Here is a 27575-nt window from a genome sequence, read left to right on the forward strand (position 1 = left end):
AGTGGCCCTGCACGGGCGCCACCATTTTAATGATGTCACTTCTGGGTGACATCATTGTGCCAGCGACGCGGAGGGAGGTTCCCCCCACCGGCCCAATGTGGGCCAGCGGGTTGAGAACCTCCTGGACAGGAGATTCCCCGCCTGGATTGCGGGGTTGGCAGCCCTACAGGGGAGGGCCTTGGCCTCTCTGCCCTGTTGTTGGCCCTTCAGAGGAACTGATTGGCCATTGTGTGAGACAGGAGGCTGGACTAGATGGACCACTAATCTGATCCAGCAGGGCCCTTCTGATGTTCTTATGAAGGCCTCGGCCTCTCTGCCCTGTTGTTGGCCCTTCAGAGGAACTGGTTGGCCATTGTGTGAGACAGGAGGCTGGACTAGACGGACCCTCACTGGTCTGATCCAGCAGGGCTCTTCTGATGCTCTTATGAAGGCCTCGGCCTCTCTGCCGTTGTTGGCCCTTCAGAGGAACTGGTTGGCCCCTGTGTGAGACAGAAGGCTGGACTAGACGGACCCTCACTGGTCTGATCCAGCAGGGCTCTTCTTAAATTCTCATCAGGTGGAGGCCTTGGCTACTATACGGTGTTATTGACCCTCCCACTGGGGCACAGAGGGCATTCCAAGAAGTGGCTTGATCGCCTGCCTCTGCCTCCTGACCAGGGCCATAGGAGTGCCCCCTATAGAATCTGCAGCACCCCAACCAATCCTCCCTAAGCCTCTCTTTCAGTGGGTGGTGGTGCTGCAGAATCTATAGGCCAAACTGTGGCTCGGGAGCCACACGTGGCTCTTCCACACATATTGTGTGGCTCTCGAAGTCCCCACTGCCCTGCCGAGAGAAGGCATTTATCTCTTTAAATCACTTCTTAAAGCCAAGTCAGTCAGCAAAGTTGCTTTCTATCCATCTCTTCCTCCCCCACCAATCTATTTGCTTTCTTTCTAGCTTTCTTTCCACCTTTTGTCAAGCATGATTATTTTGATCCATTATTAAGTTTAATTATTGCCCTTTCTGTATTAATTACTTCAGTTCCCATGGCTGCATATCAAAGCTAAATAACCCCTCTTAGTTCTCACCTCTCTTTTCCCCTTTCCCACCTTTGAGCAGCAAATGTAGGAATGCCTTGCTTTGATGATAGAGAAAAGGAGGCGCCTCCCGAGAAGGTCTTCCAATCAATACTTATCAACAGTAATAAGAATGCATGAGACCCGGGGAAGTTTCAACCGCAAAGATAGTAGTTTGCATATTTGCAATAGTTTACACATAGTTGTTATGTCTTTAAGCTATCTTCTCTATATTCTTTGATGTAACCCTTAAAGCTTCATGCCGTGGGTAACTTTGTATCACTTTCAAGGTGTTCCACCTTGAAGCAACAATGGATTATCAATAAACTGAGACTCTGTATTCACCAGCTGCTTAGTTATTTGAAACTTCCATGCTTGACACATTTTCTTCCTTGCGGCTCTCAAATATCTGACATTCATGTCCTGCAGCTCTCAAACGTCTGATGTTCATGTCTTGCAGCTCTCAGACATATGACATTTATTGTATGTGGCTCTGATGTTAAGTAAGTTTGGCCACCCCTGCTATAGGGGAACCGCCCTGTGATAATCTTGCTGGCTTCTGAGATGAGATTGGGCTTGCCTGGCTATCCAGGTCAGGACTATATTACTGAAAGTTTAGTACCATCAGGGAATAAGCATCGTTTGATCAAATGCTGATATACTGATGATAGCCAGTGAGCACAGAAGTCAGAGTTCCAAATGCAGCCATTTCCCTCAAGCCAGCCCAAGGATGGTCTCCACAGCACCTACCAAACTTACTTACCTAACAAGTCTGAGAAAAGTGGAATGTTGGTGAGAACTTTAACAAAGTCTTTCGCAACTACCTTTCCATGACCTGCAAACCAAGAACAATAATCCGGATGTGGTTTTAAACAGAAGAGGCTGAAATGTGGACAACAGAGGTATCAAGAACATTCTGTGCTCCCTCCAAAACTGGAGGCTGGTGCCGTAGGTTATTTCAGGCTAGAAAGGTCCTTGTCGTGTTCCAAGATGAACCACAAACAGTTGCCAAATCTGACACTTTCAAGACAATATACTGTAATGCAAAGATGTCAAACTCATCTGTTACGAGGGCCGGATCTAACATAAACGTCACTTTTTGGCGAGATTTTTGGTGAGAAGCCTTCAGTTTGCAGTTTGAATTCAGTCTGGCATGCCACAGTCCAAGTGAGGTGCCTATCCTGTAGGTCATCTAGTGAGGGCAAGTAGTATAATAGGGAGAGAAGGAGCATTTTTTTCTTCCTACTATGATTTGTTGCTTCTGTACACTTTTTAAAAAATGCCTGTAAATAGTGTATGCTGTAAATAAATGTTATGTTTGTTTAGTGTGGAGTCCCTCTGTACTTCTACAGAGTTTCCCCAACTGCCTTAGACCACGCTACTGCAAGAGGGGGATCCTGGGAAGGGGGAAGACATGCAGTTGGCAAGGGTGCCAATCCTCCAGGGGTCTCCCAAAGAAGGACTTTGGTCTCTGCGGTAACCAGGTGCTGGGTTGGCAGAGGACCTTGAGGCCAGACCTCAGAACTGGCAAAGGGGATTGGGGGTCCTGTTCCTCTCGGTCAGGAACCCCTAAACTGAGCAGACGGTGGCTGCGTGTCCAAGTGGCAGGAGAAAGATTAGCTCCCTCCAGGAGTTGGCAACCCAAAAAGGAGTTGATGGGACTGGGTCTGAAGGCTGAATCGGGCTGATTCCGCCACACATGCCATAAAATGTAACACAAGTACCATTTTCGCACACAGCTTACCTCGCAGTCACAATCCTGTTCCCTCCGCAGCGTCTGGTCGGATTTCCCACCATCTGCGCTGGAGTTACAGGAAGCTTCTGCGTAGCAAACGTAAACTGGGTTTTAGCGGTTTACGTTTACTACGCAAAAGCCGCAGCACTTTCTGTAACTCTGGCGCAGATGGTGGGAAATCCGACCGGACGCTGCGGAGGGAACAGGATTGTGACTGCGAGGTAAGCTGTGTGTGAAAACGGTAAAGGTAACAGATACAAACTTTATAAAGGTGATTTAAAATGTCAAATGGCAATAGCAGGTGAATGATAATAGCAGGCTTGGTTGGATTAGTGTGATATGCAGAGGGGGTAGTAAAAAGAAAAGGTAAAGGTAGTCCCCTGTGCAAGCACCAGTCGTTTCCGACTCTGGGGTGACATCGCATCAAGACGTTTTCACGGTAGACTTTTTACGAGGTGGTTTGCTATTGCCTTCCCCAGTCATCTACGCTTTCCCCCCAGCAAGCTGGGGACTCATTCTACCGACTCTAAAGGATGGAAGGCTGAGTCAACCTTGAGCCGGCTACCTGAACCCAGCTTCTGCTGGGATCGAACTCAGGTCGTGACCAGAGAGCTTGGACTGCAGTCCTGCAGCTTTACCACTCTGCCCCACGGGGCTCATCAGAGGGGTAGTAGGCATTGGTAATGAGACAGGAAACCCAGGCCTCGGATTCAGCAGGAGCTCACAGGTGCGCAGCTCCTAAACCTTTCTGAGGGTTCCCCTCCTTGTCCATTGAATAGTAGGTGCAGCTGCACAACAATCCCAGGATGAACTCCACCACCTATTTTTCTACAAAACGACCCCTGAGGAAACCTAAGCCCTTGAAAGGAAGCAGGAGAAGGAGGTTGCTTCCTGAGGAGCCAGATTCATCCCATAGGCCTCATGTTTGACATCCCTTTTATAGAACTAATTGCTCAGAAGGCATTTCCGCCTGTACTCACCATCCACAGAGACCTTTTGCAGGGCTTGCTGGAACTTGTGGTCAGACAGCTGGATTCCCATCTTCCTCACAAAGGAAGGGAGTTCATGGACCACGATTTTGTCTCCTTCAATTTTGTCCATGGCTTGAATGGCATTTTTCAACACTGAAAAATTACAGGCCAGAATTCAGTTCAGTCTCTAGAATTTTACTTGGTGGGGAGGGAGGGGAGGGCATTTTCGTACCAGACAAGGCTGTCAATTGACCTAGCCAGATTTCCTTCCTTTTAGCCACTCCCGGGACCAATAAGATTTTTTTTTAAATTGCATGGTCGTCACCTGCATTATTTCACTCTATAAAATGTGTTAGGTTACAAGACAGAGAGAGAGACAGAAACAGAAAGAGACAGAGAGGAAGGAAGGAAGGAAGGAAGGAAGGAAGGAAGGAAGGAAGGAAGGAAGGAAGGAAGGAAGGAAGGAAGGAAGGAAGGAAGGAAGGAAGGAGGGGGGAGGGAGGAAGGAGGAGGGAGGGAGGGAGGGAGGGAGGAAAGAAAGAAAGAAAGAAAGAAAGAAAGAAAGAAGGAAGGAAGGAAGGAAGGAAGGAAGGAAGGAAGGAAGGAAGGAGGGGGGAGGGAGGAAGGAGAAGGGAGAGAGGGAGGGAGGGAGGGAGGGAGGAAGGAAGGAAAGAAAGAAAGAAAGAAAGAAAGAAAGAAAGAAAGAAAGAAAGAAAGAAAGAAAGAAAGAAAGAAAGAAAGAAAGAAAGAAGACGGAAGGAAGGAAGGAAGGAAGGAAGAAAGAAAGAAAGAAAGAAAGAAAGAAAGAAAGAAAGAAAGACGGAAGGAAGGAAGGAAGGAAAGAAAGAAAGAAAGAAAGAAAGAAAGAAAGAAAGAAAGAAAGAAAGAAAGAAAGAAAGAAAGAAAGAAAGAAAGAAAGAAAGAAAGAAAGAAAGAAGAAGAAAGAAAGAAAGAAAGAAAGAAAGAAAGAAGAGTGAGAGTGAGATATGACCATTCTACACGTGCTGAAATTCAGGCTTTCCTAACATTGACTGGGCAAACTCTGCTGTATCAACCAAATATTCCAATACAATCCCTGCAGCTTGGGCTAGTAGTACCGCAGGGGTCACCCAGCTTGCCTTGATCCAGAGCATTTCCCCTCGCCAGCCCTCTCCTGAGTAGACAACCATGTGTACCTACAATTCAAGTCTTGCACTGATGTAGGGTTGCCAATCCCCAGGTGGGGGCAGGGGATCCCCCAGTTTGGAGGCCCTCCTCTTGCTTCAGGGTCGTCAGAAAGCTGGGGGAGGGGAGGGAAATGTCTGCTGGACACCCCATCATTCCCTGTGGAGACCGGTTCCCATAGGGTATAATGGAGAATCGATCCATGAGCATCTGGGAATTGTAGGGGGCTGTTTCTGAGGTAGAAGCACCAATTCACAGCATAGCATCTGATGCCTCTCCTCCAAGTTTCAAAAAGATTCGACCGGGGATCCAATTCTATGAGCCCCCCAAGAAGGTGCTGCATGCCTGCATTCTCCATTATTTCCAACGGAGGGAAGGCATTTAAAAAGTGTGTAGTCCCTTTAAATGTGATGGCCAGAACTCCCTTTGGAGTTCAATGATGCTTGTCACACCCTTGCTCCTGGCTCCACCCCCCAAGTCCCCAGATATTTCTTGAATTGGACCCGGCAACCCTACACAGTTGAGTTTCATCCGCTCACCTGTCAATTCAGTGAAACGGCGCATTTTGCCTAAGGTGGCCATGAAAGTGTTGAAGTGCACAGTCCCGTCTTCTGCAAGGTAAAGACAACGAGCGGCAATTAGTGTCGATCCTATATTTAGCATTGATAACCCGACAGGACTGAAAGCCAACAGAAATATCGTCTTGAGATCCTCGGACCTGTCAGCAAAACTGCAAGGCGGGGCTTTGGCATTACAGAGTAATCAAACGATCTTTGCTATTAGGGTTTGTAGAGTCTTTCGGGATCAAGTGCTGTGTTCCACTGGAGAAAGTTTTCCTTCCAGACGTTTCGTTCTCAGCTGCGGAGAACATCCTCAGTGGCGTTGCAGCTGGAGGAGGCGCTCTGACCTTCTTGGCTGCTGTGCATTGAGTGAGGCAGGACTGCTGGAGAGCTGCTATTTCACCATCTTTGCTATGATGTACGGAAGGGGTGTCGAGCTCATTTGTTATGAGGGCTGGATCTGATATAAAAGAGACCGTGTTGGCCCGGGCCACGTCTGATTGGGCCACGCCATGTCAGGCTGGGCCACGTGTGTACCTATTTAAGATCAGGTAGCAGAGATGTAAATTTTATAAAGAACACAGACAAACACAAATATATATATATTTTAAAAAACCTTAAAACATGCTTAAAACGTTAGCACTCATTGGTCTTAAAGGTGCTTTATTTGTATCTCTCCCATGGGATCCAGGGAACTGGGCAAAGGAAGCTCTGGCTCTTTCCTTCCTTCTCCAAGGGAGGAGCTTCAGCCAATGGAGAAATCAGAGGTTTTGCTCTCTAGTTCCTGTGCAATTGAGCAACCCTGGCAAAGCAAGCTGTGATGCAGAAGGAAGCAGATGACAGTCAGTTGCTCGGAGGCCTGGTGGTAGGGTTACAATTTCCCAGGTGGAGTAGGGGATCCTCCCATCTTTCGCGGGCTCCTGTCTGTTGGTAGCCAGCTGGCTAGCAGGAGGAAATTCCCCCCACTCCTCCCCCAAAAGCAATGTCATGGTGATGTGCTGACATCACCTGGAAGTGACATACGCAGGGGTGGAATTCTAGCAGGAGCTCCTTTGCATATTAGGCCACACACCTGTGATGTAGCCAATCCTCCAAGAGCTTACAAAAAAGAGCCTTGTAAACTCTTGGAGGATTGGCTACATCAGGGGTGTGTGGCCTAATATGCAAAGGAGCTCCTGCTAGAATTCCACCCCTGGATGTAGGTGCATCAGTGACATGGGGGGGGGGGGTTCGATGCTCTGGTTTTGTGGCAAAACTCTATGATTAAGGCAGGCATTTTTATAAAGTTATAATTGATGTCTCTAAATTTAAGGTTGATTTTCATTCTGCTATTTTTATTGCCTCGTTCTCATTTTATTGCCTCTCCAGCTTTACTCAGTGGTAGAGCATCTGCTTGGTAAGCAAGAAAGTCCCAGGTTCAATCCCCGGCATCTCCAACTAAAAAAGATCCAGGCAAATAGGCATGAAAAACCTCAGCTTGAGACCCTGGAGAGCCACTGCCAGTCTGAGTAGACAATGCTGACTTTGATAGACTGAGGGTCTGATTCAGTATAAGGCAGCTTCATATGTGCATATGTTAGTTGCGCGTAATATAATGTGTCATTGCATTGCTCTTCAAACTGGTAATCTTCCTTCATTGCCTGCATCACACTGTATTTTTCAGTGTATTGTTGTTTAATTTTGTTGGTTGCCTGTATTAGACTATCTTGCTGCTCTGATTTCAATTTTGTAATCCACCTCTTGGCTCAAAAAAAGAAAGGCAGACTATAAAGTAAGCAAACAAATAAATGGGTGAGAGACGGTGGCATGGTAGAGCTCAGGGATGGCCAGACTCGCTTAACGTAAGAGCCACATGTGCCAGGTGTTTGAGAGCCACAAGGAAGGAAGGAAGATGGGGGAAGGAGGAGGGGGAGGTGGAAAGAAAGCAACTTAAACTTCAAATTCCTTCTCCAAATTGCCATCTGGCTGGTCTTGGAGAAGTGATTTAAAAAGAGGAAATGCTTTCTCCAAGTTGGCCAACGGGGTGGTGGGGGCTTTGAGAGCCACACAATATGTGTGGAAGAGCCACAGTTTGGCCACCCCTGGTATAGAAGAAGAAGAAGAAGAGTCTCAGAGCGGCTCACAATCTTTTTTACCTTCCTCCCCCACAACAGACACCCTGTGAGGTGGGTGGGGCTGGAGAGGGCTCTCACAGCAGCTGCCCTTTCAAGGACAACCTCTGCCAGAGCTATGGCTGACCCCAAGGCCATGCTAGCAGGTGCAAGTGGAGGAGTGGGGAATCAAACCCGGTTCTCCCAGATAAGAGTCCGCACACTTAACCACTACACCAAACTGGCTCTCCGATCCCATCAGATATCGGGAACTAAGCAGAGTCACTTCTTGGATGGGAGACCACCAAGGAAGACACTGCAGAGGAAGGAAATGGCAAACCTCCTCTCCTTCTCACTTACCTGCAATGCTCCTTGAGTACATAAATAAAAGAGCAAAGTGAAGCCACATCTAGAACCCCGCGCGTCACTGGAATGAGACCAAGCTCTATTGAAGCAGCTCAAAGGCAAAGGTAAAATTCAAAGAGAGACACAGAGAGAAACTCACTTGTCATGCCTGACTTCAGCAGCACCTCCTCAAACTCCTTGTCATCCAGAGTCACTCCCATTTTGTTGAGAATGGAGTGCAGCGGGGCAGCCTGGATGTTGTCTTCCTTGAGCTGGCTTACAATGCTGAAGGCTTCTTCTAAGGCTGGAAAGAGGCCAAGCGGGGCACACTGGATGTGAAACACTGGATGTCTCAAAGATATCTCAAAGAGTTAAAGGAGGAAGCAGTTTGGGGTAGGAAAGCTACAGCAAGGAGGAATGTTTTCTCTGGATAGCAATTACTGCTAATTATTGCTAATTGCTAATCCGTTGGTTATGCTAATGGATTAGGATAGCAATTATTGCTATCCAGACCAAATGGCCTTCCAATTTATTACACTATTTCGCCATTTGATCCTAACTTTGTATCAGCTCACACTCTTAACCCGCCAACGACATGTATTTCAGCCCACTGTACTCTGTCCCCTCGTCTGGAGAAGTCTGCATGCATACAAAAGCTGACATTCTGAATAAAACTTTGTTGGTCTTAAAAGTGCCACTTGACTCCTACTTTATTTTCACTGCCTGTTCCTCATCCCGCTGTGCGGGAATTTTCACTCAGCACAAAACAAATATGCCTCTTTTCATTGAGTGAATGCTGAAGGTGGCCTAGAAGTCAGGGTTTAGCGCCAGATAGGGTTGCCAATCCCCAGGTGGGGGCAGGGGATCCCCCAGTTTGAAGACCCTCCCCCCACTTCAGGGTCGTCAGAAAGCGGGGAGAGGGGAGGGAAATGTGTTCTGGGAACTCTATTATTCCCTATGGAGCTTTATTCCCATAGAAAATCATGGAGAATTGATCCAGGGGTATCTGGGGCTCTGGGGGGGCTGTTTTTGGGGCTAGATGCTGTTATAGCATCTAGTGCCTCTCCCCAAAACACCCCCCAAGTTTCAAAAAGAACTCTATTATTCCCTATGGAGCTTTATTCCCATAGAAAATCATGGAGAATTGATCCAGGGGTATCTGGGGCTCTGGGGGGGCTGTTTTTGGGGGTAGAGGCACCACATTTTCAGTATAGCATCTAGTGCCTCTCCCCAAAATACCCCCCAAGTTTCAAAAAGATTGGACCAAGGGGTCCAATTCTATGAGCCCCCAAAGAAGGTGCCCCCATCCTTCATTATTTCCTATGGAAGGCAGGCATTTTAAAAGGTGCGCCGTCCCTTTCAATGTGATGGCCAGAACTCCCTTTGGAGTTCAATGATGCTTGTCACAGCGTTGATCTTGGCTCCACCCCTAATGTCTCCTGGCTCCACCCCCAAAGTCCCCAGATATTTTTTTTAATTGGACTTGGCAACCCTAGCACCAGAACTGGTAGTGATTCAACCTCATACTCTGGGGACTGCCTTTCCAGTACCACCAGGGCCCAATTATGACAAATTATTATTATTTTTTTTTTCAAAAGAATGCCCATGGAGGGCTGCATATATGAAAAGGCCAAATCACCTCAGGGAAGAGGGTAGAAAATGGCGGAGCTCTGTTGCTGAGTGGAAGAGGGGCGAACACTGTAGGTTTCCATACAAGAAGCCTGAAATGCTTTCTTCCAGGTTGCTGTTGTCAAGCAGACAGTCTGACCCCATGCAGACTGCATCCTGGAGACCTCTTCCCAGGGAGGCCCTGTGTCCTCATCATAGGGTTGCCAATCCCCAGGTGGAGGCAGGGGATCCCCTGGTGTGGAGGCCCTCCCCCCGCTTCAGGGTCGTCAGAAAGCGGGGGGAGGGGAGGGAAATATCTGCTGGGAACTCTATTATTCCCTATGGAGATTTATTCCCATAGAAAATCATGGAGAATTGACCCGCAGGTATCTGGGGCTCTGGGGGGGGGCTGTTTTTGGGGGTAGAGGCACCAAAATTTCAGTATAGCATCTAGTGCCTCTCCCCAAAATACCCCCGAAGTTTCAAAAAGATTGGACCAGGGGGTCCAATTCTATGAGCCCCAAAAGAAGGTGCTTCTATCCTTCATGATTTCCTATGGAAGGAAGGCATTGAAAAGGTGTGCCGTCCCTTTAAACGTGATGGCCAGAACTCCCTTTGGAGTTCAATGATGCTTGTCACAGCCTTGATCTTGGCTCCACCCCTAATGTCTCCTGGCTCCACCCCCAAAGTCCCCAGGTATTTTTTGAATTGGGCTTGGCAACCCTACCTCTACAGCTGTACAGCACCCAGGCCTCAGATTCAGCAGGAGCTCACAAGAGTGCAGCTCCTGAACCTTTCTGACAGACCCCCCTACTCCTCCCCACCTACCTTGCAGCTGCATAACAATCCCTGGATTAGGAGAGCGGGCAGCCAGCCAGCCACCAGGGGCTTTGCCACTCCCTCAGCAGCCCTCATTAGCCCTTGGAGAAGCGCACGCCACCCTTTCTCCACTTCTTATGTGATTTTGGGCAGCGGCTGGTTTGCAGGCCTTTCGACTGAGGGGGCGGGGTGGCCAGGAGAGCCCCAGGTGAGCGAGGCCTGCTTGGGCTGGCTGGATCTCTAGCCTGCACAAGCAGGCCTCGCTTGCCCGGGGCTCTCCTTTTTTGCATCGGGTTGCTTTTGGCTGGGTCTGGGGGGAGGGTGGCATATGCGAATGAGTTATGCTAATGAGCTCCACCATCTATTTTTCTACAAAACGACCCCTGACAACACCAAACCACTGGGATAGAAAAATGAGAAAAGAAAAGCCTCACCCTTAAGCTTAGGTTTGGTTCCCACTGAACTCTGGTAAGATGGGTTGGTTTTTTCCCCTGAAGATTTCTTCGCTTTTCTCTCAGGCATCTTGAGAACTGGGCATTTTTTTCCCAAGCTCAGCAATAGAACCAATTCTGGCGGATTATAAAGACCTACTGAAACAATGGGGCCAATGTCACACCATAGGTGAGGTCAGCAGCATCCAAGACAACCCCACCCCATTCCGTTGTTGTCTATAGTGACCACTTGCCAAGAGACTGCTGGGAAATTTCTGCTTGCTTTAGGGCTGCCAGTTGTCTGGGGGGAAAAATGTCTTATCCCTTTGACAGAGGCTTAAAGGGGAATCATTTATCAACTGATGGTATTAGCTGCCCATCTCCACACATTAAGCATCTATTAATTTTGGAGCCAGTTTGGTGTAGTGGTTAAGTGTGCGGACTCTTATCTGGGAAAACCGGGTTTGATTCCCCACTCCTTCATTTACAGCTGCTGGGATGGCCTTGGGTCAGCCATAGCTCTGGCAGAGGTTGTCCTTGAAAGCACAGCTGCTGTGAGAGTCCTCTCAGCCCCACCCACCTCACAGGGTGTCTGTTGTGGGGGAGGAAGTAAAGGAGATTGTGAGCCGCTCTGAGACTCTTCGGAGTGGAGGGCGGGATATAAATCCAATATCTTCATCTACCTCACAGGGTGTTTATTGCGGGGGTGGGGGGGGGAGGAAGGTAAAGGAGATTGTGAGCCGCTCTGAGACTCTTCGGAGTGGAGGGCGGGATATAAATCCAATATCTTCTTCTTTTTCTATTTTTTATGTGATTCTGGGTGGCGAGTGGCTTGCTGGCCTTTTGACTGTGGGGAAGGGGGTGGTCAAGGAGCGCCCCATGCGAGCGAGGCCTGCTTGGGCTGGCTGAACCTCTAGCCAGCCCAAGTGTCACACAGCATAGATTCTTAAAGGCTACTTCAAAGGCAAAGTTTCAGATAACTTCAAAAGCATATCATACAGATGTGAATTGCATGGAGGGTTCAAAGAGTAATATCAACTATTCATTTGGGTACTACAACATCTCCTGGTTCCCACACATTCCTAGTTTACTGATAAAGCATATGGATGGGAACTTGGAGGAGAGGCATTTTCTTTACAATTACAAGATTACTTGCATGTCCTGAATCACTGAGAGTTACCAGGTAAGGGGGGGGGCTTTGAAGAGGAGTCTTATGCAGAAAAGGAGAAGAGGGGGGGGGGGGAAGGATGAGCACAGAATACATACTGATTCAATAATCAGAAATATCATGCTTGACACTAAACATAAAACCAAATTGTATAGTATAAAATACATAATACAGCCAAATTGTTCATTTCTGTCTGGGTTTTCTTTACAACCACTAGTAAATTTTCTTGCCTTGTATCTGACTGGAACAGTAACGGAGGGCATTGACAAGGATAACTCAGCCTTTGAGGGAGAGCCAGTTTGGTGTAATGGCTAAGTGTGCGGACTCTTATCTGGGAGAACCGGGTTTGATTCCCCACTCCTCCACTTGCACCTGCTGGAATGGCCTTGGGTCCGCCATAGCTCTGGCAGAGGTTGTCCTTGAAAGGGCAGCTGCTGTGAGAGCCCTCTCCAGCCCCACCCACCTCACAGGGTGTCTGTTGTGGGGGAGGAAGGGAAAGGAGATTGTGAGCCGCTCTGAGACTCTCTGGAGTGGAGGGCGGGATATAAATCCAATATCTTCATCTACCTCACAGGGTGTCTGTTGTGGGGGGGAGGAAGGTAAAGGAGATTGTAAGCCGCTCTGAGACTCTTCGGAGTGGAGGGCGGGATAGAAATCCAATATCTTCTTCTTCTTCTTCTTTGAGCCTTATGTGCAAGCCTGGGACCAATTTCAGGCCTGCATTGGAACTAGACAAGAAGCATGTTGTATGTTGGGATGCTCTGGCATGCCCCAAAGTCTTCCATGTAGAAAGCTAACATGTCAGGGGAAAGGGCTCTGTTACCCTTCTGTGAGCGCTGATGTTGTCATTGTCACGTGGAGGATCCTTTGAACATGTGACTGTCTACTGCACACGGATTTCTGCAGAATCAGGTCCCCGTACACCAAAGCAGCCAGCTGACCTCAGAGCTCCAGAGGAGTAGTCCTGTGGTCTTGGGGGGTGGAGACTGCCATCCCTGAACAGTGTCCCTGTGGTCACTACTGGGACAAGAATTAGCAGCTGAATTTCTGCCTTTTAGAGAGCTGCAAAAGTTATAGGGTAGCTGTGGGGGTGGCAGGTGGGCGACAAAATGGGAATGATGCAGGGGCATAGGTAGGTGGTTTTTTTTTAAGTTGGAGGGCATTTAAATAAATCGGGGGCAGGCGAGCAGAAGACCTTCCCCCCCCCCCGCCTGCTACATCCCTAGTCCCATCATGGCTGCCTGCTGCTGCTGCCATTGGTTTCCGCATCCTCCATTCAGCCGTGGCGTGGCCACACTGCCACCACTCCCAGGCCACAGCCTGGGCAGCAATCCCTCTCCCTCTTTGGCCATGGGGCCCTGGCTGTCCTGCGCCACCTCCAACCCTGACTAGCAGGTGGCCCAGGCTTGTGGAGCGGATCTCAGCTGGCCCCAGCTGCAACAGGGTGGCGTAACTGGGAAAATGGGGTTAATGTGTGGGGTTAATGGCAGGGAAATGCCGCCCATTTGGGTGGGATCTGTGAAAATGTGCACCTTGGACATTTCCACCGAGAAGTGGCAAGTGTCGTAAAGTAGGGAGCGTGCACCCAGCTTAATAGCACTGCCATCTTTAGGACGCCTGAAAAAGTCAGAGGCAGTGTGAGGGGCTTCTCAATTTTTACACCTTGCTGGTTCCAAGTAATGTGCATATAGGCCCACCATGTCCATGGCCATCTGGAGAAGGAAGGCTGGGGAGAGTAAGGAAACCACCACCTCTCCTCCCCATTTACGTCCCATGAGTGTAAACAGGCCTCTCTCAGGACTGCTTACCATGCCATGACGACTTGGGCAAACTCAGCCTGCTCTACGTCAAGCATGGTAAAATTCCATTGGTAATTGATTGTTTTAGGGTCCTCCATAAAGCTGGTCTGTGAAATATCACGGAGGACCAAGGTCTGTTAGCTCTGTCATTCGTTCCCCCTCCCCCTTTTCATTTTATCGCTTGCAAAGTAGAAGTAGAGAGAAACGGAACTAACTTGAGAAAGAGTCATCAGCACCTTCCCATCCATTCCTGTTAGGGAGTGTGACACATCCGGGGAAAGCAAGGACGGAGTCCTGATAACGCCACGAGAATGTAGACATTTATGATAGTTTATGTGTGAGAGCGCATCCCTCGCCCCCACCTTTTGGAATCCTTTTGAAGTAAGCCCTAAAAGTATTGTATCAATGTATCTTTAGCATCACTCTCGAGAATCTGTTACACTGAAAGTATCGGTCTATCAATAAACGTAGTTTTGTATCAAACTCGACTCCTCATTGAATCCGCATGCTTGATAATACATATACATATAACATATGTATATGACATAATACATATGACATTAGTAATAGAAGCCCCAAGCTATACTGTGAGGTCCAGCGCACTCCACCAGCACACTTCCACAGTGCGTCCTAATTCCATCACTCGCGCCACACATCCCCTGGTGCAGCTGTTGCCAGGTCTGACTCAAGAAATATCTGGAGGGTGGAGCCAAGAGATGTTGGGGGTGGAGCCAGGAGCAAGGGTATGGCAAGCATCATTGAACTCCAAAGGGAGTTCTGGTCATCACATTTAAAGGGATCGCACACCTTTCAAATGCCTTCCCTCCATTTGGAATAATGAAGGATACGGGCACCTTCTTTTGGGGCTCAAAAGAAGTTTTGCATATTAGGCCACACCCCCTGTCACTAAGTCAGCCAGAACTGTGTTCCTGCTCAAAAAAAGCCCTTCATCTAGTCCAGCATCCTGTCTCACACAGTGGCCAACCGCTGGACAGCCAGCAACAGGGCAGAGAGGCTGAGGCCTTCTAATAAGTAAATAAGAAGAGCCCTGCTGGATCAGACCAGTGGTCCACCTAGTCCAGCATCCTGTCTCCCACAGTGGCCAACCAGTTCCTCTAGAGGGCCAACAACAGGGCAGAGAGGCTGAGGTCTTCATAAGAACATCAGAAGAGCCCTGCTGGATCAGACCAGTGGTCCACCTAGTCCAGCATCCTGTCTCACACAGTGGCCAACCATTTCCTTTAGAGGGCCAACAACAGGGCAGAGAGGCTGAGGCCTTCATAAGAACATCAGAAGACCCCTGCTGGATCAGACCAGTGGTCTATGTAGTCCAGTATCCTGTCTCACACAGTGGCCAACCAGTTCCTCTAGAGGGCCAACAACAGGGCAGAGAGACTGAGGTCTTCATAAGAACATCAGAAGAGCCCTGCTGGATCAGACCAGTGGTCCACCTAGTCCAGTATCCCACCTCACACAGTGGCCAACCAGTTCCTTTGGATGTCCAACAACACAGAGGCCAAGGCCTCCAATAAACACATCAGAAGAGCCCTGCTGGATCAGACCACTGGCCCGTCTAGTCCAGCATCCCACCTCACACAGTGGCCAACCAGTTCCTTTAGATGACCAACGACAGGGCCTAGAGGCCGAGGTCTTCATAACAAAATAAGAAAAACCCTGCTGGATCAGACCAGTGGTCTATGTAGTCCAGTATCCTGTCTCACACAGTGGCCAACCAGTTCCTCTAGAGGGCCAACAACAGCGCAGAGAGGCTGAGGTCTTCATAAGAACATCAGAACAGCCCTGCTGGATCAGACTACTGGCCCATCTAGTCCAGCATCCCACCTCACACAGTGGCCAACCAGTTCCTTTAGATGACCGACAGGGCTTTTGGGGCTCAGGAGTTGGACTCCCTGATCTGTCACCATCCACACCAAAGGTCAGAAAGTGACCTTCCCAAATGAACCTGGAGGATTGCCTTGAATTTTCCTACAAGAAATTTTCAGAAGAATAGTCAATAGCATTCAGGAAAGTTCCTCTGCTCCAGTGTGATTCAAATATATCAAACGTGCAGACAAGACTTGCTTTGTGCAGAACCAGTGTTCTGGAATCTACAGCTAGTAGCTGCTACTTCTCATTAGATAGCTTAAGTCATAATTGCTATGGAAATTTGTTCTGGTGAAATGTGATTAAAAAGAACTGCTCATGTATTTGAGCACATTATCATGCCACTTAGAGGAGACGATGCGCATTTCCAAAGTGCCAATTCACCAGGAATGTCTATAAAATAAAATATTCTGTCCAGTTAAAATGCTCCCTGAATGTGAGGGCTGGGCCCACTCTTGGCCCATAGGATTACCAACATCGGGCAGAAATAATTGCATCTGATTTCTCTAGTTCAGAGGAACTGGTTGACCACTGTGTGAGACAGGATGCTGGACTAATGGACAAATGGTCTGATCCAGCAGGGTTTTTCTTATTTTGTTATGAAGACCTCGGCCTCTAGGCCCTGTCGTTGGTCATCTAAAGGAACTGGTTGGCCACTGTGTGAGGTGGGATGCTGGACTAGACGGGCCAGTGGTCTGATCCAGCAGGGCTCTTCTGATGTGTTTATTGGAGGCCTTGGCCTCTGTGTTGTTGGACATCCAAAGGAACTGGTTGGCCACTGTGTGAGGTGGGATGCTGGACTAGACGGGCCAGTGGTCTGATCCAGCAGGGCTCTTCTGATGTGTTTATTGGAGGCCTTGGCCTCTGTGTTGTTGGACATCCAAAGGAACTGCTTGGCCACTAGTTAGGTGAGATGCTGAGCTAGATGGACCACGTCTGATCCAGCAGGGCTCTTCTTATTTACTTATAAGGAAGCCTCTCTGCCCTGTTGCTGGCTGTGCAGCGGTTGGCCACTGTGTGAGACAGGATGCTGGACTAGATGAAGGGCTTTTTTTGAGCAGGAACACAGTTCTGGCTGACTTAGTGACAGGGGGTGTGGCCTAATATGCAAATAAGTTCCTGCTAAGGTTGCCAGGTGCAATTCAAGAAATATCTGGGGGACTTTGGAGGGTGGAGCCAGGAGCAAGGTTGTGACAAGCAGAACTGAACTCCAAAGGGAGTTCTGGCCATCACATTTAAAGGGACCTCACTCCTTTTAAATGCCTTCCCTCCACTGGAAATAATGGATAGGGGCGCCTTTTAGGGGGGTTCATAGAACTGGGCTCCCTGGTCCAATCTTTTTGAAAATTGGAGGGTGTTTTGAAGAGAGGCACCAGATGCCGTGCTGAAAATTTGATGCCTCTACCTCAAAAAACATCTCTGCTCAGAGCCCCGTGGACCAATTCTCTATTATACCCTGTGGGAATTGGTCTCCAAAGAGAATAACGGAGAGGCCAGCAGGCATTTCCCCTGCTTTCTGATGACCCTGAAGCGGGTGGAGGTCCTTCAAACCAGGGGAACCCCTGCCCCCACCTTGGGATTGGCAACCCTACATAAGAACATAAGAGAAGCCATGTTAGATCAGGCCAATGGCCCATCCAGTCCAACACTCTGTGTCACACAGTGGCAAAAAATTTTTATATATATATTATATATACATATACACACACACACTGTGGCTAATAGCCACTGATGGACCTCTGCTCCATATTTTTATCTAAACCCCTCTTGAAGCTGGCTATGCTTGTAGCCGCCACCACCTCCTGTGGCAGTGAATTCCACGTTAATCACCCTTTGGGTGAAGAAGTACTTCCTTCTATCCATTTTAACCTGTCTGCTCAGCAATTTCATCGAATGCCCACGAGTTCTTGTATTGTGAGAAAGGGAGAAAAGTACTTCTTTCTCCATCTCATGCATTATCTTGTAAACCTCTATCATGTCACCCCGCAGTCGACGTTTCTCCAAGCTAAAGAGTCCCAAGCGTTTCAACCTTTCTTCATAGGGAAAGTGTTCCAGCCTTTATTCATTCTAGTTGCCCTTTTCTGCACTTTCTCCAATGCTAGTTCCTGCTGGACTTTTTCTACCAAAAAAGAAACAATAAAGCCCTGACCAGATAGACGATTGGTCTGATCCAGCAGGGCTCTTCTGATGTTCTCATGAAGGCCTCGGCCTCTCTGCCCTGTTGTTGAACTTTCAGAGGTATTGGTTGGCCCCTGTGTGAGACAGGAGGCTGGGACTAGATGGAGCCTCACTGGTCTGATCCAGCAGGGCCCTTCTGATGTTCTTATGAAGGCCTCGGCCTCTTTGCCTTGTTGTTGGCCCTTCAGAGGAACTGGTCGGCTGCTGTGGAAACAGGAGGCTGGCTTAGAGCTACCCTCACTGGTCTGACCCAGCAGGGCCCTTCTGATGTTCTTATGAAGGCCTCGGCCTCTTTGCCTTGTTGTTGGCCCTTCAGAGGAACTGGTCGGCTGCTGTGGAAACAGGAGGCTGGCTTAGAGCTACCCTCACTGGTCTGACCCAGCAGGGCCTCTTGAACATCTGAACATCTGAAGCTGCCTTCTACTGAATCAGCTCCTCGGTCCATCCGAGTCACTCTTGTCTACTCAGACTGGCAGCGGCTTCCCAGGGTCTCCAGCTGAGGTTCTTCACGCCTACTTTCCTGAGCCCTTTTTAGTTGGAGATGCCAGGGATTGAACCTGGGACCTTCTGCTTATCAAGCAGATGCTCTACCACTTACCAGGTCTCGTATTCAGTGGGAGCTCACAGGAGCACAGCTCCTGAACCTTTCTGAGAGTTCCTCTTCCTCCTTCTTAGAGTTCCACCTCCTTGTCCATTGAATAGTATGTGCAGCTGAATAACAATCCCTGGATGAGCTCCACCACCTATTTTTCTACAAAACGACCCCTGCCGCTGAGCCACCGTCCCTCCCCTTAGATATATGAACATATATGAACCTACAAAGTTGCCTGCTACTGAATCAGACCCTCAGTACATCAAAGCCAGTCTTGTCTACTCAGACTGGCAGTGGCTCTCCAGGGTCTCCAGCTGAGGTTTTTCACACCTACTTGCCTGGACCCTTTTTAGTTGGAGATGCCGGGGACTGAACCGGGGACCTCCTGCTTCCTAAGCAGATGCTCTGCCACTGAGCCACTGTCCCTCCCCTGCTCTCCAGGGTCTCAAGCTGAGTTTTTTTCATGCCTATTGGCCTGGACCCTTTTTAATTGGGAGATGCCGGGGACTGAACCTGGGACCTTCTGCTTACCAAGCAGGTGCTCTACCACTGAGCCACAGCCCCATTCATGGCTCTCCAGGGTCTCAAGCTGAGGTTTTTCACGCCTACTTGCCTGCACCCTTTCTAGTTGGAAGATGCCGGGGATTGAACCTGGGACCTTCTGCTTTCCAAGCAGATGATCTACCACTGAGCCACCGTTCCTCCATTTCCATCACCTACTGCCTGGACCCTTTCTAGTTGGAAGATGCCGGGGATTGAACCTGGGACCTTCTGCTTCCCAAGCAGATGCTCTACCACTGAGCCACTGTCCCTTCCCTGACCAGCAGTGGCTGTTCAGGGTTTCAAGCTGAGGTTTTTCATGCCTACTTGCTTGGACCCTTTTTAGTTGGAGATGCTGGGGATTGAACCTGGGACCTTCTGCTTCCCAAGCAGATGCTGTACCACTGAGCCACTGTACCTTCCCTAACCAGCAGTGGCTCTTCAGGGTCTCAAGCTGAGGTTTTTCACACCTCTTTGCCTGGACTCTTTTGAGTTGGAGATGCCGGGGATTGAACCTGGGACCTTCTGCTTCCCAAGCAGATGCTCTACCACTGAGCCACAGCCCCATTCATGGCTCTCCAAGGTCTCCAGCGGAGGTTTTTCACGCCTACTTGCCTGGACCCTTTCTAGTTGGAAGATGCCGGGGATTGAACCTGGGACCTTCTGCTCCCCAAGCAGATGATCTACCACTGAGCCACCGTTCCTCCATCTCCATCACCTACTGCCTGGACCCTTTCTAGTTGGAAGATGCCGGGGATTGAACCTGGGGCCTTCTGCTTCCCAAGCAGATGCTCTACCACTGAGCCACTGTCCCTTCCCTGACCAGCAGTGGCTCTTCAGGGTTTCAAGCTGAGGTTTTTCATGCCTACTTGCTTGGACCCTTTTTAGTTGGAGATGCTGGGGATTGAACCTGGGACCTTCTGCTTCCCAAGCAGATGCTGTACCACTGAGCCACTGTCCCTTCCCTAACCAGCAGTGGCTCTTCAGGGTCTCAAGCTGAGGTTTTTCACACCTCTTTGCCTGGACTCTTTTGAGTTGGAGATGCCGGGGATTGAACCTGGGACCTTCTGCTTCCCAAGCAGATGCTCTACCACTGAGCCACAGCCCCATTCATGGCTCTCCAAGGTCTCCAGCGGAGGTTTTTCACGCCTACTTGCCTGGACCCTTTCAGGTGGAGATGCCGGGGATTGAACCTGGGACCTCCTGCTTCCCAAGCAGATGCTCTACTACTGAGCCACAGCCCCATTCATGGCTCTCCAGGGTCTCCAGCTGAGGTTTTTCACACCTACTTGCCTGGACCTTTTTTAGTTGGAGATGCCGGGGATTGAACCTGGGACCTTCTGCTTCCCAAGCAGATGCTCTACCACTGAGCCACAGCTCCATTCATGGCTCTCCAGGGTCTCAAGCTGAGGTTTTTCACACCTATTTGCCTGGACCCTTTTTTGGAGATGCCGGGGATTGAACCTGGGACCTTCTGCTTGCCAAGCAGGTGCTCTACCACTGAACCACCATCCCTTCCCATGAACATATGAAGCTGCCTTATACTGAATCAGACCCTTGGTCCATCAAAGTCAGTATTGTCTTCTCAGACTGGCAGCGGCTCTCCAGGGTCTCAAGCTGAGGATTTTCACACCTATTTGCCTGGACCCTTTTTTGGAGATACCGGGGATTGAACCTGGGACCTTCTGCTTCCCAAGCAGATGCTCTACCACTGAGCCACAGCCCCATTCATGGCTCTCCAGGGTCTCAAGCGGAGGTTTTTCACACCTATTTGCCTGGACCCTTTTTTGGAGATGCCGGGGATTGAACCTGGGACCTTCTGCTTACCAAGCAGATGCTCTAGATGTTAGAGACAATCTTTCCGCCTCCCCTGGCCCCTCCAGGAGATGCAAAGAAAAAGAGCTGTCAGTCGGGAGTCTCCTTTAAAGTATACAACTTTATTGATATCAAGAAAGAGGGGAGTCGCTTTTCAACGAGCTCCCCGATCAGTTCCATACATGCCCTTTTATCCTCTTCTCCCGGCCGATGAGTCCCTCCTCCTTTCCCCATAGGCTGAGGTACTTAGAGGGTACAGGCTACCCGGTACGCCTACTTCACCCCCTCCTTGACATGTACCCCTCCCGTTACATACATTGCATGTGCATTTAAATTTACCTTTCCCCGAGGTGGGGTGTGTCAGTTAATATTCATTACTTGATTACGCCTGCGTTCTTGCTACTTATTAGTCTATATTGCTATTAATTTTTACTGTTGCCATGGCTTGTTCAACCGTGTTAGTTCTTTTCTGCTTCTGCGTTTTAACAATGGCTACTACGCGGTTGCTAAATGTTTGTACCCGGTTCCGCTCCTTGCACCTTAACAATCACTAAGACATTACATTTGTTTCCTTCTGTTTCAGCTCATTTCATTATTTCACTCCTCTCAATCCCTACTCTTTTATTTTTACCTGAGCTGAAACATCCTCAAACTTTGCAACCATCAGCTGAGCTTGTCCCCTCTTGGCATGCTTCTTTATTGCTGACTTGCAAGCACTGCTGCACACAGGCAAGCGGTGGAGACAACAACAACAGATGATGCCGACTACTACTATGATCATACCGATCTGCAATATGCTCTTGAGCCATCCCCAGCCTGGCAACCAGGAGGTAAGCCAGTTCCAGGGACTTTGTATTCCTTCATAGTTTTCCTTTAAAGTAGTTTGCATTTCTTGTAGGTGCCTTTCTATGCTTTTGTTGAAATCATGAAACTGTACATGACATTGTGTTCCTGTCACCTTACAAAATCCTCCTTGCTGTGCTAACCTATAGTCTAGGGCCATCCGATGTTGTAGCTGGATTTGACTTAATTCTTCTATCTCAGTTTGCAATTCTCTGAGGACCTTCCCTGTCACATTCACTGTTTTCTCTAGTCTACAGGTCAGGCCTATTATGCTTCTACGATTTTCTTGGGCCACTATTCCTGGATAGGCTCCTCATGTTAAAAGACCTGTTATTAATCCTCCCCCTATGCGGCTGCCTGCGTCATCTGAGAGCTGATGACCCACAATTACTTCATCTTTACAATTTGTTCCTAACTGTCCCCCTCAAGGACCGAGGTGATCTTCCCTTTTTACCTGGGAATGCTTAGACAAAACCTGCACCGGGAATGTTAAGAATCCTATCCCAACACATGCCCCTCTCCTGTACCCAGGATGATAATTAGTGGCCCATTTATCAAAGAAAAAACACAGGTTGGGACCTTTTATTTTCATCCCTGAACATATACTACCTTTACCTGAATAATCAGCCTGGAACATTGGTATGTCAGGAAAAATATCTCCCAAAGTTGTCTTGCCCCAAAGGAGAGTTTTGTTCCCCCGTGTATGATTTCCTGGTTTTTGACAACCAGAAGTAGTCTGTGCAAGCGCTGTAGTTACTCAGCTTGCTCATTCTTTCTCGTGCTTGGTTGAAGCCTGGCACTATAGACTTCCGTATCCCACTAGGAGTGCAACAGAAACATATGCCTGGGGTCAACCTGCTGTATCTAAACCATCTTAATATATATATATATTTATTTATTTGAGGGGGAAACAAACAATATTTCACGTTCTGACCGTTGAGATAATGCTTGTAAGGACCCTACTACTAATGGGGGCTCACTTATTAATCCAGGTAGCAGTCAGCGTTGCTACTGATGCGGGATGCTCATAAATTAATCTAGAGCTTTTCCCATGTTGCTGAAACATATAATGAGCGTGGTGGATCCAGGTGTTTCCTCCAGTTCCAGGACATTGGACCTTAGAGATCAGTGTTATTAGCAGAAGTTTTTGTAAAACCAGATACAATCTCCGACATGATAGGGTCCAGCCCCCTGTCATTCTGGTAAACCTTAACCTTATATGTGTTACACAATCTCCCTTTTGCAACCTACTCCTACTCCAAAGTTCTAATAAAGTATCAAACGATATGAATTATACAAAGCAATCTTTTTAGAGTCCATTTAACACTTAGAAAACTTCAATTAAAAGTTATTTGTTTGTGATTCTATGCTACCGTTCAACAATTTTGTTTATCAGCCATGTAATTCACTGCTGCTGGAGCCTCTTTCACCACGTGTAATACATCCAGCCACTCTCTGCTGTGCCAACTGCTGTTTACGTTGTTAGTGTCACCTGGCAAGGTTCTAACCATTGCTGAGACAACGGCCTTTCCTTTCCAGTCTTGACTAAAAGCCAGTCACCCAGTCCATGTTGGTGTAGGGACAGCATTCGCATCAGCAAGGCTTTTCTGTTGAAGAAAGAAAACAGCATGGACAGTAGCTGATCCAAATAACACATAATAACTCAGCCAGTTATTCCTGACTGAGGCAAACTTTCTAGCAGCATTTTGATAAATAGAAGTAGGTATATCAAGGTAGAGTAACTGATAGCCTTCCTCCTCAAGGTATTTCAGTACAATCCACTTTTATACACCACACACACACAATATAGGTTTTATTTCAAAATTTCCTAAACACACACATTTCCTATAAGAACATATCCATCTTGGCTTGCGCTCCCTGATACTTCCCTTCATACAACCACTTTAACACTTATTTAATTAATGGCTTGGAGAGCCACCGTTTTTCCTTTTACAGTCTCCTACACAAATTATACCTTAAGTTCAACTAAACTTTATAATGCCACTTTCCCCAAAACCCTCTTATTGTTTCTTCTTTAGCTTTTTTTTTAACTGCCACATTAGTTAGCTTATTCTCTATAACCTTATCCAAAAATTAAATCTGATACCTGCACACACATAATAACTAACTGTTCTGTTCCCTTTGCTTCACCAATCCTTACTTCTTCTGACATTAGTTGGTGGATTTCATTTAGGGATTGTTATGCAGTTGCACCTATTTTTTTTTAGACAAGGTAGCTAGATGGGGAGGAAGAGGTGGTGCCATCAGAAAAGTTCAGAAGCTGCTCTCCTGTGAGCTCCTGCTAAATTCAGGATCTGAATTCGCCACCCACCCACCTTTACTGGTTAGCATTTTCATCTTCTTTTTCCCTTCAAAATGTTTAAGAGTTTTATTAACCTAAATAAACTACCCTTTCTTTTTAATAGAGTTTACATTTGAAAACATAAAGTACAGGTTTGGCCAGACCATCCCAAATTAATTATTCTTGCCTTTTGTTCCCCCTTGTTCCCTTTATATCGTTGCACCCATGTGTGTGACTGCACAGATGACCACTCGAAGATCATAAGTTACAGGTAAGAAACCTGTTTATCTTCTTCGTGGCCTCTGTGCAGTCCCACACATGGGTGACTGATAAGCTAAACTGCACGGAGGTGGGTGCTGGTCCTGGAAAGGAACTTCATAAGTTATATATATTTATATCAGTTAGTTAAATGGGACTTACCGATGGTGAGGCCGTAAGCTTCACTCAGTCAAAGATGGAGCGGAGTACAGCTGACCAAATGATGAGTCTCGCCGTGCACGAACGTCGACTGCGTAGTGCGTGGCGAAAGTCGATGTGGATGACCAAACTGCGGCAGCGCAGACGTCTTCCATGGATATGCCCTTAGAAAAGGCTGAAGATGTGGATAAGGCTCTCGTAGAGTGAGCTTTTAAAGACAGACAGACAGACTGATAGATAGATAGATAGATAGATAGATAGATAGATAGATAGATAGATAGATGATAGATAGATAGATAGATAGATAAATTTATTGTCATTGTTCTCAACAAAAAGAGAGCAACGAAATGAGGTGCTCTTCCACAAAACATACCAACACATCAAACACACATATTCATATTCATACCATTTAAATACATCTAAAACCATTTAAACCATTAAAACCATTTAAATACATCTAAAACAGATAAACATTCATAAAACCATTAAAACCATTTAAACCATTTAAATATATCTAAAACAGATGCTCTGGGGCAGGTTGCTTGGCCAGCTTATAACATAGGTCAATGGTAGCAACAAGCCATTTCGAGAGTCTCTGAGTTGAGATTCGTTGCCCTCTCTTGCGAGAACCATAGGCAACAAAAAGTCTCGAGTCCTTGCGGTATGAGCTGGTTCTATCAATATAGTATGCAAGAGCTCTCCGTACGTCCAGATTGTGGAGGGCTTTCTGGCCCTTGTCTGTGGGATTCTGGAAGAAGGAAGGTAACGTGGTAGTCTTTTGTATGTGAAATGGTGACACCACCTTAGGGAGAAAAGTGGGGTCCGGTCGAAGGACTACTCTATCGTGGTGAAAAACCGTGTAGGGAGCGTCCGCTCGAAATGCACATATTTCACTTGCTCTCTTTCCCGAAGTGAGTGCGACAAGTATTGCTGTTTTCCATGACAACAGATGCAACGGTATCGATGCCATGGGTTCAAAAGGAGTCTTCATAAGTTGGCTCAAAACCAACGACAGGCTCCAAGTCGGGTACAACTGACGAATAGGAGGGTGGAGATGTAAAATTCCCTTTAGAAAAGATTTTGTAGCAGGATGAGAAAATACCGTGTGTCCCTCTATATGAGGATGGAAGGCTGAGATGGCTGCTAAATGCACCTTGAGTGAAGAATAAGTGAGCCCGTTCTCAGATAGGGAGAGGGCATAGGATAGAATTTGTGGCATGGAAGATGAAGATGGGTCAAATTTGTGATCCACCGCATACGTGGTGAACCGTTTCCACTTTAGACTATAAGATTTTCTAGTAGCCGGTTTCCTTGCGTTTAGCAAGATATGTCTGACTCCCTGAGGGAATTCCGGGAACAGATCCTCCATGCAGTCAGCCGAAGGCGGTCGGGAGCGTGGTGTAGGACCCTGCCCTCTTGCTGAGAGAGCAAGTCTCTCATTGGAGGGAAGTGGTAGAACACGTTGTTGGACAGACATAGGAGCGTCGTAAACCATGGCTGGCGGGGCCACCAGGGGGTGACTAGGATGCAGTTTGTTCCATCCAATTGTATCTTCTGGAGTACCCTCGTTATCAAGGGGATGGGTGGAAAGAGGAAGTGAAGAGGTCCCTTCCATGAGTGGAGGAAGGCATCTCCCGGAGAGAGGCTCGATGGGGGGCCCCTCATGTAGAAGTGAGCACATTGTTTGTTTTCCGGGGAGGCTAACACATCTATAAGAGGAGTCCCGAATGTCGAAAAAACTGGCTGGAGGTATTTCCTGTGTAGTGACCACTCGTGGTCGTTGATGAGTTGTCTGCTCAAGGTGTCGGCTCTTGTGTTCTCGACTCCCGGTAGGTGCACTGCTGTAAGGTGTATATGGTGCGCAATGCTCCAGTACCAGAGAGCTAAAGCTCTCTTGCAGAGACGGGTAGAGGCAGTCCCCCCTTGCCGGTTTATGTAAAAAACCGTCGCAATATTGTCCGATGTGACTTGGACGTGGCGACCTCGAAGTGACGGGAGGAAGGATTTGAGGGCTCTGTGCACTGCAAGAAGTTCTAGACAGTTGATGTGGAGAGACTTTTCGTAAACTGTCCACTGCCCCTGTACTGTTAAGTGGTCGAGATGAGCTCCCCAGCCCCATCTCGAGGCATCTGTAGTGACGATGGTAGACGGGGGTTGCCTGAGAAAGGGCATTCCCGTGAGAAGGTGTTCTTGTACTGTCCACCAGGTCAGAGGTGGCAATATATGTTGTGGGACCGTCAGTAGGGTTTGTTGCGAATGTCGTTGAGGGAGAAACGTGCGAACAAACCAGAGTTGTAGGGGCCTCATGCGAAGTCTTGCATGAGGCAGTACTGCGGTTGTAGCTGCCATGAGGCCTAGCATGCGTTGGAAAGTGAAGGCTGTTTGAGTTGGTTGACGGGTCCATCGGATCCTTAGGATGTGTACCGACATGTTGTTGTCGGCCCAGGAGTGAGGGATCCATCGGTTCCATCAGGCCCTGCTGTTCCAGAAAGACTTCCGGCATGGATTCAGGAATGGAGGGGGAGCGCGAGTGGATTCGGATGACCTTGTCTTCAATCCTATCCATTTGCAACGCTCGTTGTACCGGAGTTGGAGGCGATTTCGGATTGGTGATCGTTGTCAGAGTTCTGGGTTCGGCCATTTTAGGATCCGAAGGGGTCGAGTCCGACGTTCACTTCGGTTCCTTATGGGTCTTAGATGACGAGTCAGAATGCTTTTTCTTGCCGTCGTGTGATTTCTTAGTATGTTTGGCGGACTTATGCTTACTGGGATCCAGAGCCACTGAAGCTGCCGACTTCGCTCCGTCCCCTTGTGGAGTTAGGGAGGGTGGCGATCTCTCAGACCCAGCGGAATGCGCTGGTTTAAGCGCAGCTTCCATGAGGTGACTCTTTAGTCCGCGGCGCGGTTTTTTCTGGCTTGTTTGCCGAACTGCGAACAATGAGCGCAGGCGTCTGTTTTGTGGCCTTCCCCCAGGCAGAACAAGCACAGTGAGTGTCCGTCGGAGGTCGGGATTTTAGCCCCGCAACGCGAGCACTTTTTGAATGTAATTTTACTATCTTTTCCTTCCATACGCCCGGGAGGGGGAGGGGGGGTAGAGGGAAGGAAACAGCGAGGGGAAGCGGGTAAAGTTATATATATATATATATATATATATATATATATATATATTTTTTACGATACCAGATAGAAGAAGAAGCGGAGATCAGATGAAAGTGAGGAACGAGTAGAAGGTCGATCGAAGAGATGAGGAAAAAAGGC

The sequence above is a fragment of the Heteronotia binoei genome, chromosome 15 (assembly GCF_032191835.1).
Source record: "Heteronotia binoei isolate CCM8104 ecotype False Entrance Well chromosome 15, APGP_CSIRO_Hbin_v1, whole genome shotgun sequence".
Taxonomy (NCBI): Eukaryota; Metazoa; Chordata; class Lepidosauria; order Squamata; family Gekkonidae; genus Heteronotia; species Heteronotia binoei.